At 47.2% G+C, this 12,858-nt stretch overlaps 1 protein-coding gene across 27 annotated transcripts in view; it reads right to left on the bottom strand.

Annotated features, from left to right (window-relative positions):
- ADNP (activity dependent neuroprotector homeobox) overlaps positions 1 to 10,871 on the bottom strand; it is a 36,420-nt gene extending 25,549 nt beyond the window's left edge. For 3 of the 27 annotated variants that reach the window (XM_082325986.1, XM_082325985.1, XM_082325984.1), the window contains exons 1-6: positions 10,740 to 10,804; positions 7,769 to 7,818; positions 5,347 to 6,080; positions 1,474 to 3,744; positions 434 to 1,041; positions 154 to 312 (exon numbers count right to left, since the gene is read on the bottom strand). The gene's annotated coding sequence lies outside the window, so the exon portion shown is untranslated. The other 24 variants (XM_082325969.1, XM_082325991.1, XM_082325992.1 and 21 more) reach the window with 24 other exon arrangements.
- Between the last annotated feature and the right edge of the window lie 1,987 nt (positions 10,872 to 12,858).

Raw genomic sequence — 12,858 nt, 5'->3', positions numbered from 1 at the left:
AGAGTTCAAGTTGGTGTTCCTTTAAGTTCAAAATGTCCAAACGTCAGAAGTAAACAGTCACAACTATCCTTTCAACTATTTTTTGCCCATACTTTGCCAAATGAAAATCTTAACTCTTCCCAATCTATTCAGTACATATTATGAGGCATTTACCTCCAAAATTAATGGTGCTTGGGCGTCTCAGACTCATTGGACAAGTTTCATGCAAAAGCCTCCAAAAATAATTCTCCTTCCAGAACGCCCACCTCAGCGATTATATTACACCTACTGTGTGAGGCCAAAGCCCGGACATAGAAGAAGGATCATATCCTGCTGTACAAAACAAAGCGTTAAAGACAAGAGATAAGAAATGTAATAAGGGCAATCTTACATTTATAACGTACGTTTCATTGCGAAGGACTCCAAAGCTAATTATAAACCACATTTACGGTACCTTTACTGACCCGGAGCTACTGCAGAGCGCATTCCAGCAAGTTAACAGTGCTGCAGGAAGTTTTAGCAGGTTTGTGGCTTAAGCAACGGATTCCGCTGGGTGATGCTACCTGAGGAATATTTTGGTGCTCAGATTTCAATCAAGTTACCCAATTCAGAAATCCAGCAGGATACAGAGAGAATGCTCCTATTCACACATCATAGTCCCACCTTTTGACTGAAGTGGTTAGGACCTCAGTTTACACCTCATCTGAGCTATCAGTACCGGCAGCATAGCTGTCCCCTGTATAGATGAGGTACACTTAGTAAAACACCAACAGCACTTCCCTGTACAGCTAATTTTTCCTAGAAGGTTCCCATACAAACACAGTCCCACCTTAAATTACAAGAATACGGGAGATCAAACAGGTGAGGTGGCTGTCAGCCACAGCCCTAGGGACATTCATTTGGGAAGTATTCAGATTAAAATTTTCAGTTACAATGCTGCTAGTAGGAGGATGTGAAGTAAACCATTTGGGGTAATGGCATGTAAATGATTATGCTTCTGTAGGAAGACTGATAACTCTTCAACTCACATCACCCATGGACAGAAACTCAGTCTTGAACAGACTGGAAACACAAGACATAACATTAGTATCATGACGTCTAGAACAACCAAATCTAAAGTTTATAAAAGCAAAATTTGTTGAGTCATTTATAATTACTTTTCCAAGCAATAAGGATTTTTACTGTTTAAAGTTGTTAGATTTTAATCTCTGTTGATTATTCAGACAGAACATGCACAGCTTAAAGTACAGATTGTTTTTCTTCAGCAAGTATGGTTTCAACAGAAGATACTAAAATGCTCTAAGAAATTTAAAAACACAAAATTCTTAAAATACTTTACATTGAGGCAAAACTGAATATTGCATATGCTTTAACAAGACCACTAGCCGTATCTTCAAATAGCTAAGGATGATGGGTTATTTTGTTTCACACTGGACTATTTTCTAACTAGAAAGCAGAACTAGTGCCCCTGTATCTCTATCAAGTCCAAATCACCTTTCTCCCACTGAATCCTCATTGCCGAAAGCACGCTTCTGGAGGAGGACCGATCGGCCTTGAGAGCAGATGGGTGACAACTAGCGTATCAGTTTGAAGATACGAATACTGAGCACAGGGAAGTACTTCATCCCATACTGGGCCTCCCGAAGGCTGAGTATCATTTCCCTGCATTGTGTTGCTGATGAGAATCACCAAGCATCTGGCATTTTTCTGACTTTATATAATCCCAAATTCTTTTATTTTAGTCCTTATTTTGCTACGATTTTAAGTTGAAGAAGTTCTTGGTTTACATGTGACAGTGCAACATAGTAGCATGTATCAGAGCTGAGAGCAGCTGTATGTTCCTGGACGAAATCAAACAAGACTGTTAGTTTCTTGATACTGTGCTTTTTATCTCCCTATTCCAACTGCATTCAAAATAAGGTCTACTTTTAATCATTTGCCCAGCTAACTGTATTTAATAGCATGCTCTAAAAAGCCAGCCATGAGACAGATTTGCAAAGAAGGCTGTTAGTGCAACATTGAGTGAAATATCTTAAAATACAAGAAAAATATGCAAGAAAATTATGCAAGAAAATTAACCTATGGTTCCCACAGCAATAGAAAAGCAGCCTCCTCACGTATGCAGGTTAAATGATGCTATATAGTATGATGGTGTATAACACACTATATTCACATGGGGACAATGATGGCCTGTCCCTGCAGCAGGGACTCTGGGACCAGACAATTCCAGGACAGCTGAGCAAGGAAGAGGGACAGTCAGGAAGCAGAAAGGTATCTCAGGGAAGAGTGAGCAAATCAAACACACGGGGAGCAGAACCATCAGGGAGAACAGAGAAGTTAGAAGAACTGAAAACTACCGAAAACTTCCTTGAAAAGGTTAAGAGTTGCAATTAAATATCTCCTCTCCCTGCACTGAGTGAACAAGGAGTCTACTCCCAACACGACTATCGCTGCCCTTACATTAAGCATTTTCACTTTCTTCTGTTGGACTCTTCTCTTTCCTCCTTATTTAAGCATTGCTGGCCTAGTTTTCAGAGGGCTGTGCACCCACATCTCCTGTGAAGGTAACAAGATTTGCAGTTTAGCAGCACATCTGAAATGCCAGACAACTAAGGGCTCCTTTTTCAAGTCCGCTATAATCCTAGGATGGAGGCTGTTTTGTAACAGCAAGCGCTCGATTCTCATGGCAACGTTTTAAACAGAGCGCACCTCCTCAGCCTCACCAGCTCAGCCATCTGCAGCACCAAGCTTCTGCCCAGGTAACATGATGGTCTTCAGCTAACTTCTAACACACACCTCTCAGCTCCAACTCGGTAATTCTGTGTGCTCAGCTGCCATGTTAGACCCGGCACTTAAATTCAACCCTAAGCTAGCACATCAGCAAGCACAAGCCCCCAAGCCCTTTAACTTGTGTCTATATCCAAGGTCCTTTAACTTGTGTCTATATCCAAAACGGGCCTAGCCACATTAGAAAGATATAAAGTGAACAGAAAACCCAAATCAAACGCTCTGGAAAAACCTGACATGTTGTTTTAAAGCTAAGATTATTGGAATTGATGGAAATCAACAAATGTATTTTGCTATCTGGTCAAAGCATTGTAAAACTGTCACAGCACTGTGCACATGAAATCACCCCAACTCCCCCTCACACTCAGTCTATTTCTTAAAAGTCCCTTTGTAAAAAAAAGAATTTAAAAATATCTAAAAATCACTTCAGAGATTAAATCAGCTACCTCCAAAAAAATTTCAAGTTGTGTGTCAAACAAAAAGGACCATTTCACACCACTTCTCTGGACATCCTGTGTAAATATTCCTTCAGGAGAGAAGTCCATCTAAAATGTGGTACTAAAAAAAAAACCCACTTAAAATCGTTTGGAGGAAAGTCTTAGGTTCAAAACCTGAACATGCTGTTTCATGTTCATTATATGCAATTTTCAACAAGGGCTTATGAAACTGTTTTATCTCTTTTTTGGGGGGGAGCTTACTGTCTAGCTTCAGCTTGGTGACTCTTGCACTTAGAACTCCAACTTCCCATCGGAGGAAAAACTTCTACGGAAGACAGTTCTAGTGAAAGGAATCAGTAAGGCTGATATGTCTTACTCTCCATTCATTTTTTATTTAAAGGTTAAAAAAAAAAAATCTTCTGCAGTCCAGCAGACAGGGATCTTCTAAGTCATTCACACACTTCTCATTCTTGCTCGATTTCTGGAATTTTCCACTGGTGCCAGAAGCTCCATCTGGTGGGTGTGTACACTAACTGCAAAACTGAAAGGGAATTAACTATTTCCTTATCAACTTTTGTTTAGTAGTAAAAGTTCTGTACACCGTGTAATTTTTGTGCCCCAACACAAAATACAAAATGGCCAAATTTCAATTGCTCTGGGAACCACAACTCCTTATTTCTATTCTTGATGAATAATCTGCTACCTTACACTCTGCTGGGAATTTCTGTTGGGTTTTCTTATTTTGATGACATAGGCTGACGTATGTCATAGAATGCTGTTAGCTAAATTTGAACCTTTTCTAAAGAAGGATGTTTTGAACGCACATGATAAAACACACATCAATTCTGGCAATCTCTACTGCATTCTGAAAAGCAGTTTGAAATTGCATCCATTCTCTTGGGCATGCTATACTTCAGCGTATAGGAAATTTTAAATTAGAGGCACTAGCAGCTCAAGAAGTAGGCTTACACACCTACTGCCATCTTAAATAATATCGTTTGTGACTGTTCCAAGATCTCAGAAGATAAACGTTTATATGCATCCACATACGTGCAGTGAAATCAATACGCAATATACGTACTCAATATGATAGCCTCCCTTGTTTAGGGCTATTTCTTAAAGATTTCAGTTTGAAATGTAATAAAGCCTGCACATCTTGCTGAAATTTGAAATCGAGACTGGAGATCATTGAAGCACGAAGGATATTATTTGCTTACACCATGATATCCACACTGCAGTGATCAGGAAAAAAGGCTGCATGAATATGCTGTACAATTCCAAAATAATCCTCGTCTAGATTGTAGCTAAGCATCAACAATCCCACAATAAAAACTATTTTGGAAATATAAGCATGTTTCATGAATTAGCAGTTACCATTTAAATTAAATCAAGAATCATCTTGAAATTTTCAATCCAAAGCTGACAAAAACATTTGGATAATTAAACAAAGCAGCACAGAAGTCTCTGTAAAATGTGCAAGAACAAAGCATGTAATCAATACAGACGTAATTTACAATTGGATTACGCTGCCATCGGATTAGACTGCAAGTGAAAACCACAGTCCTGTCTTCTCTGTGTCATGTTTTCCTGACATCACCACTGTGTCAGCAGCCAGAGCAGAGACCTGATCCAACTGAAAAGGAGTTTTTCAGGCAGAGCGGTTCCTTCATTCACCCAAACAGAAGTAAGTGCTAGGGCCGGTACACGTAGGGTGGCAGGAAGCGTGGCTCAGGCCACCCCTTCCACTGGCAGCACAGACACAGATACATGTAAACCAATAGTGAAATTGCAACCCTTAGTGCGTCCTAACTAGTAAAATGCATTGCTTGCACGCTGGTATAAGTGGCAGAACAAATCAACGAAACAAAAGAGAGCATACAAATGCTTTTACAAGCTCATCCAAAACCCTGCCAATACATGCTTTCTCAGACAGTAGATACATTAGACACTGAAGGGATCTCGCCAACTGGCTAGCATCTGAGTATTTAAAATGTAAAAATAGTTGGTAAAGTAGGCTGATGCTAATTGTTTTTCCTTTGCCTTACCACTTCACACACGCTATGCACAAATGCTGGCAATACATGATTGGGTAAAGTCTGTAAACAAGAGCTTAAAATCAGTCTTACCACTTCACGTTTCTTACCTCTTTCCCTTTCTGTCTAAGCATAGCTCCCAAGTGTTCCAATCCCTGACTACATTCCAGCGTTAATCCACCTCAGCTACTGCTGTCTTCGGTCTGACTCAGGAACCTTCGATATTCAAAAGGCTTCATAGCAGCAGCAGCAGGAATGGGGAAACAAAACAAAACAAAAAAAATCACAAACTTAAGTTTCACTTTTTAGGGGGGGGGAAAGCATTTTAAAACAATCATTTTGCCTACTTAGATTTCAAGATACATTTTGCCCCCTTACTGTTGCTGCTATGAATCTGCATCACTAACTTCTTTGGCCCAGCTGCAGCACAAGCAAAGAACTATCAGATCCAGAGTCGCATCAGAAATCAATACACAGAAGAGGTAAAAAGGGGTGAAAGAAAGAATGCCTGAAGGCTGAGGCCTACAGGAGAGAAGAGGAGCTGGGGTAGGGAAGAAACACCAAACAGTGAAGCCAGGCTTGAGAGCATGCCCTTTTCCTACATTTAAGTGACTGGATGACCTGAAGAATGTTACTTCAGTGGACGACTGGCTGTTTACAGAGTTACTTAATTTCTATTTCTTGTAAATTGTTTCAGATACTACTTGAGAAGTAGATTTCAAATGAAACATGCTGCCATGTGATCTGGATAGCCAAGAACTTGCAGGTGTGATGTGTTCATAGAGCCAACTACAATGGTTTAGGACCCAAAAACCAGTATCAGTTTTCATCCAAATCATGCCACCTTAAGAAAAAAAAAAGTAAGGATATAAATGGTGGTAACTGAAAGTGACTCACTGCAGAAAAAAATGGTATTTATTCCACTCTTATTCAAAACCATCAACCGTCATACACATTCAAAAGCACTAATGTGATATAAGAGTGAGACACTAAATTTGAGCCTCATGTTTGCCTTTCAACATCAGCTAGCTATAGTGAAGCTCTGAATAATGTAGTTTCTTCCTTGAGGCATATGGCCCTCAGGTAGATAAATAAGAGTTACACCCTCTCTAAAAATGTCTTTATTCAAATCTAAAACACATATTTGTTTTTTATACCAGATCTAAGTACTTCCTGAAAGCTCAAAATGAACAGGTCAATTGGGCCATCCTGACTAGGAAAGCAAGGGCATTCTTCCCAAGATGTGCCAGGTGAGTCAAAACAAACCTTCTACATATACAGAAGGCATAGGATTTTTTTTAAAAACTAAATTAACATAATCAGGAGTTCTTTTTCTTCCAATGCATATACAGACATTTACATTACAGTATCCTTAAACCAGTACCTTTTATTCTCATCTCCATAGCTGATACTATTATTAGGAAACATACACTTGTATCAACATATTTATTTCTATGAGCAGGACTACCTCCACATTAACAATTATACGGTTACAGTTATGTTAATAAAAAACATACCCTATATATATATATATCTCTAAGCATAGAGCAGATCTTATTATATTATTTTTTATTATATTAAATTAAAAAATACTGTAATGCTTGTTTAGATGCAGACCAACATAGTCAGCTGTTATCTCTTTTTTAAACAAGCATGTTATATGCATATAAAAAAAAAATCCCAGCAAACAGCATTATTAATGTACAAACTCAGCTGAACTAATAATTTAAAAAAATAGCCCATCTTTGCCCACGTGGATAAAGCAGATCAAATGACACCTGTGGACCACCCTGACCAGCTGATCAATTGCCGCCCTACAGCCAATTCACTCCCTCTCTCCTGGCACCCATGTCCTACAGACTTCAGACTGTGATCCTCATCATATCTGATCCTGGTTTGTTCATTCCGATGTATAAAATTTTGTCTCTCTTAAACCAACGTCAAGTAGTGGAGCAAAGATAACTTCCCCTTTCTGGAAAAAAAAAACCACCAACCCCCCAAAAAACAAAACCCCACCACAAAAAAGCCCCATCCCAATAGATTTCCTATCAAGCTGCTAAATCTTATTTGCAGCCACCTCAAAATACATACATTAACCCATGAGCACTGTCTTTGCTCCCACAAAATGATTTGTTCCAATTTCTTTCTTTACATCAATCAAATCAGCTGCCATCTTAATAACAAGTTATAAAATACACATTTGGACTATATGACTTCTGACTACTGATAAGATTCTGATATGGTTACGTATTCCAGGAATGCTACTTTAAATTTTAATATTTACTTTCAATATTTACTATTATTATGGAGTGGTAAAGCTGGGTTGGGAATAACCATCTATTATTCACTCCGCAGTGTGTCGGAAGCACAACTGACCTTCCACAGAAAATTTGTACGTGCATTCATCTAGAATTTAATACCGAATTCAGTAACTGTAGAGTTCAGTTTGGTAAGTACCTAGCAAGTGCTACTTTATACTATTAAAGCTTAATTAAAATGCTGTTGTAATATACAGCTGTAAGTGACACATACCAATTCTGAAAATGCTAATGGGCATCTTCTGACAACTGGTAACTTCTATCCTACGTATACAGAAAAAAAAAATTTAAGTTATTCATCTCATCCTGAAGAGCATATACAGTCTTCCTAGATGTTTTGTTTGTGCAGCTAATGCTTAACGCTGTAGGGCACAAACTTTCCAAAACAGTCACTAGGTTCCTCTCCTGTGAAGGTTTTTCATTCCTAAGTATTCTGAGCAGCAGACACTGTTCACCACTTGTCTGTCTCACCTACAGGCAAAGGCAGCCACCTTTCACCTTCCCCATCCCTTGCACATCCAAACAACATCTCCCTGCTGAAACTTAACACAAATGATCTTACAAGCTCTTAATGACTTTTAAGCTCTAGTAGTTCCACACAATATACTTTCAAGCATAAATAGTAGTAACCTAAAGAGATGCTTTCTATAAACCTGTCACATGGACCACCACTTCAAGTAAAAAAAAAAATAAAAAAGTTGTTTTTTTTAATAATGGGGCACTAAAAATATATCAGTTTGCAAGGATCTCAGAGAGTTGTCCCCAAACACTGGCAGCGTCTCATTTCTATTAGACACCAAAAAGTCATTCTTAAAAGTTAATTAAGAAATTTAGTAAAGGGCAGCGTACTATTAAAAAAACAGCACAAAACCATCTATCTTAGTGTTAATTTTGGAGGAGAACAAGTTATTTGTTGTGTGTCAAAAAGGACATCTCTATTTTGACTGAAATTCATTTCAGTATTTGCTGTAATAATCTTCGGGAAAGGTAACAATCATGTTACAACCCATCAGCCTCAAGTGCAATTTTATTAACGATAGTATGTTTCTCTTCCATTGCCTCTTTTTAATGTTTTAAGATTTCAACACATATCATGGTAGATGTTGATCTGCTGATATCAAATTACTGCCCAACACTGCATATGCATATCTAAAAAGGAACCAAGCTTTGGTTTGTTTTGTTATTAAAAGCAAAAAAAAAAAAAAACCACGCTTTTCTGTTTTTTAGACAGGATGATCCATCTTTCTGACCTAGAAGGATGGCAACTTGTAATTACTACAGTTACCAAAGTCCCCAAGTGAAAGTTTTTCCAAGTAGCCGACAGCCTGCAAGAGGAGAGGACGCTGGTGGCCTGCAGCACGTACAGGCTGTGCTGCACAGGAGCCAGCTACGGTTGGTCCATGCTACACTGACAGGTAGGAATCGTGTCTCCGTTATCTCAAACACACCTTGTACCTCCAAACAGAAATAGAAAATAGTAGTAAAAATAAATAGAAACATAGCTGGTAAGAGCAACCTTAAAAAAAACAAAGGAATTTCTCTAAATGGAATGAAAACCTCTTTCACACCTACCAAATGGCTTAAATACATCCAATAAACAAAGAGCATCAAAACGTCGAAGTGCCCGGTTACCCGGACTCTCGCCTACGGCCCCAGACAAAGCACTCGATGCTTCAGCAACGCCTCACACTCAAGTTTCTGCCGCTGCAGCCATGCGCTCGGAACGTGTGAGAGAAGCCATGCAAGTTTATAAGGCAAATGGCACCGCAAGCCACAACCAAGTTTTGGTACAATTACTAACATCCTCCACAGAGCCTCGCAAAGCCGCCCTCGAGCCTCCATGTGCTCCGAACTCTCCCGCCCACCCCGCGCGGGCTCCCACCGCCCACCTCTCCCTCGCCAACCCCAGCGCTGCCCTCCCACCGCTACGGCAGCGGCCCGAGCCCCCCGCCCAGCAGCAGCAGGCGGGCGAGCCGGGCTCCGGGCCGGCAGGTGGGCCGGCAGGTAGCGGCCGGCGCCCGTCCCGCCCGGCGCCGGGCCCGGTGCCGCAGCCGGGGCTGTGTGGTGGCGGCGGCCGCCGGCCCTCCCGCCCCGCCCGCCGCAGCCCTGCCCGCCGCGGGGAGGGCGCCCCCTACCGCCTCCCTCCCGCACTCGGCTCGGCGCCGCCGATGGGCTGCGGTGCATTTTGGGTGGGGGCTGGTATTTTTCTTCCACGGCCATAAACCGGGAGCGACAATACCGATTGAACGGGAGGGGAGGGGGCACCGCCAGCATCGCGTACGCCGTAGGACTTGTTTTGGAAATGTCGGGGGCCCCCCCCGCCTCCTCCGCCCCCGGGCTGCAGCCGCCAAGTGAAGGGGGTGCGTGACAAGGGGGGTGCAGCTCCCGGCAGCGCAGCCAGGCTCGAGGGTTTGCCTTCCCCCGCCTTTGTCTGAGAAACGGGTGTCGGTAACTATAGCCCAGGGTAGGGAAAGCAGGGATGGGTGAGTCAACGTTGCTCCATCCCGCAGCCGGTCCCCGGCTCAGGGTGCCAGCCGCGGGTCGCGCCTTTTCCCGCAGGCAGAGCCACCCCGGCTGCCGGCGGGAGGCTGCTCCCCATTCATCGCACGGCAGCCAGCGCTGCCCTCCGGCCTCGCTCCAGCGCCAACTCCGCCAGCGGGGACCCGCGGCCGGCCGCCGGCAGGCTGCGGGCAGCGCCGGGATGCCGGACCCGTTCACCGACTCGTCATCCCGCTCACTTCGCCTTACCGCCAGCGCAGCCCTGGCCATCGCAGCCGCTCCCGGGACACATCCGTGTGCGGTCCCCCCTACCGGGAGGGGGAAGGGAGTAGGCCGGGACCGCATCTGCGGCGCGGGCCCCGGGCAGAAGCCGGCAGCGTAGCGGTCCCCGCAGCCGGCCGGAGCAGAACCGGCCTCCGTGAGGCGGCGAAGTCTCTTCAACATGTGTGCGGCCGGGGGAGGGGGCCCGCCTGCCAACTCCGCAGCCCCCCCCCCGGCCGCAGCGGGCAGGGCGGCGGGCACGGCGCGGGACTCCCGCCCCGCCGCCGGGGTGGGGGGCACGGGGCTGCCGGGGGCCGCGGCACCGCCGGGCGGAGGGAGGGAGGGAGGGAAGGAGGGAGGGAGAGAAGGGGCGGGCGGGGGCTGCCCCCGCCCGGGTCGGACCGCGGACTCGCGCACACACCTACCTGACTGGGGCTCTCCTCAGCAGCGAGGGCGGGCGCTCCCCCGGCACCTCTGGCTGGGGGTGGGGGTGCGCGGAGCTGCCTCCCTGGCGCCGCCCGGGTCCCTGGGCGGGCGGGCGGAGCAGGAGCCGGCGGCGGCGCGGGGGAGACAAAGGGGGCTGGATGGCGGGGGGGGGGGGTGGCGAGTGTGCGGGGGGTGGCCTATGGTGAGCGGGTCCCGGGGGGGCGGGGGCGGCGGCGGCGGCGGCTTCACTGGGCTCGGTCCCCGGGGCGGGGGGTGTGGGGCTGCGGGGCGGGGGGGGGCTCCCTGGGCGCCCTGCAGACAATACAGCCGGGTCCCTCCTGCCCAGAACCTGCCCTGGCCAAGATGGCGGCCGAGAAAGAGCGGAAGTGACGCGAGACTCTCATTAGCATACGGGACTCATTGTCCGGCGGGAGGGGAGGGGGCCGCGCCCCGGGGGGGAGGGGGCCCGAGCCCCGGTGGATCCCCGCTGGCCTGGCCCCCATCCCGCCCCGCGGGCCGCGCCCCGGCAGCGGCGGGCGGGCGGGTTACATAACCCCGCCGAGCGGGGGGGCGGGAGGGGGCTCTCGCGAGAGAGACGGAGGGAGCCGCCGGCGGCGGGATCTACCCCGGCCCCGCTAGGAGGCGCCGCGCCCTGCGGCTGGGTCCGGAGAGGGAGCTGACGCCGCCCGGTTATCCCTCCGCCGCCCCCAGCCGGGACTACATCCTGTCCTGAGGGGCCGCCGCCGCCGCCGCCGCCGGCGGGGCGGGGGCACGCGCCTGGCGAGCGACGCGCCCACGTGACCGCGGTGCGCGCACGTGACCGCGCGGCCGTGAGCACACGGTCTCGTGCCGCGGCGAGCGGCGGCCCCGGCGGCGCCTCAGGGCGCGCCCGCCCCGCCCCGCCCCGCCCCGCGGCGGTGCCCGCGCCGTCGCCTCACACCATGGACAGCGCAGCCCGCGGCGCGGCCCGGGCCGCCTCCCCCCCGCGGACCCGCCTCAGGCGTCGGGCGGGCGCCGGGCAGCGGCCCGCGCCCGGGTCTGCCCTTCCGGAGCCATCGCGCCCCTCCGCGGGCCGGCCGGGGCGGGCCGGTGGCGGAGCCGGGGTAAGCGGCAGGCCGGGCTCGGCCCAGGGGCGGGAGGCTTCGAACCGGGCGACGGCTGTTGGGAGCGCTGCCGTCGGTCACCCGCCGCGAGGCCTTCCGTACACAGCTGCCGCAGGACGGGTCGGGGAGTTCGGCGAGGTGGCGGGGGACGCCTCGCGTGCTGGCGCTGTGGCTCTCCAAAAGCTAAATTCAGCGCATTTTGCCTTAATTTCCTGAAGGCAAGCACCCGATGGCGCACGCGTGTCGTGTTTCTGGTGAGCTTTGTGCACACGTGTCCGCACGCGTACGTGCAGCAGGCAGATAGCCGACTTCAGAAGTGTCGTTTCGGAGCGGTAACGTCCGGATCGTGACAAGACTCCACGTGCCACTCTTCCTTCTGGATCGAGACAAACACGCTCGAGATCTCTTCAACAAACCGGGCCCAATTCTATAGCACAGTAAAAAAAAATTCTACAAGTGAAAGGGAGTGGTGGCTTTTGTTACTTCAAAAATACACGAACACTTGAAGAATGAAGTAAAGCGTAATTCCTTCCATCCTCAGCATTGAAAACCTTTCTCGTTCAGAGTGACACGTATTATACTTAAGCTTTACAATACTAGAAAGAAAAGTCTGTGTTTTCGAATCATTGCCTGAAGTATAAAAGCATAGAGAAGTTGTCATAAATTACTTAGACCTCATAAAACTCAAGGATCTCCTACATTTTCAAGTGACTGATAGCCTGAAAAATGTGTACGCCACTGTGTTTATCACAATTCACGTAAATAGCTTTTGTGAAGCATTTAGTGACATTTTATCGTATTTGTTAGCTTGCTTTAAGACTTCCTAGTTCGGCAGAATTTAGAAGTAAGCTATGTGTCGCCGTCTGGAAATCACACCTTTATTTCACCAGGTACTTTCATGGTGTCTTCACATCAGTGGTCATAAGAATCAGCACGTCATGGGACGAGTCTTTCTTTCGCAGCAGCATGGAAATACACAAAACTTACCTGCAAAACCAAAGCTTGCGCTTTAGCA

Source organism: Platalea leucorodia, assembly GCF_965183815.1.
Source record: "Platalea leucorodia genome assembly, chromosome: 13".
In the NCBI taxonomy this organism is placed as follows: Eukaryota; Metazoa; Chordata; class Aves; order Pelecaniformes; family Threskiornithidae; genus Platalea; species Platalea leucorodia.
The sequence above is the reverse complement of the archived record's forward strand: the minus strand, read 5'-3'. Positions and strand labels throughout refer to the sequence as shown.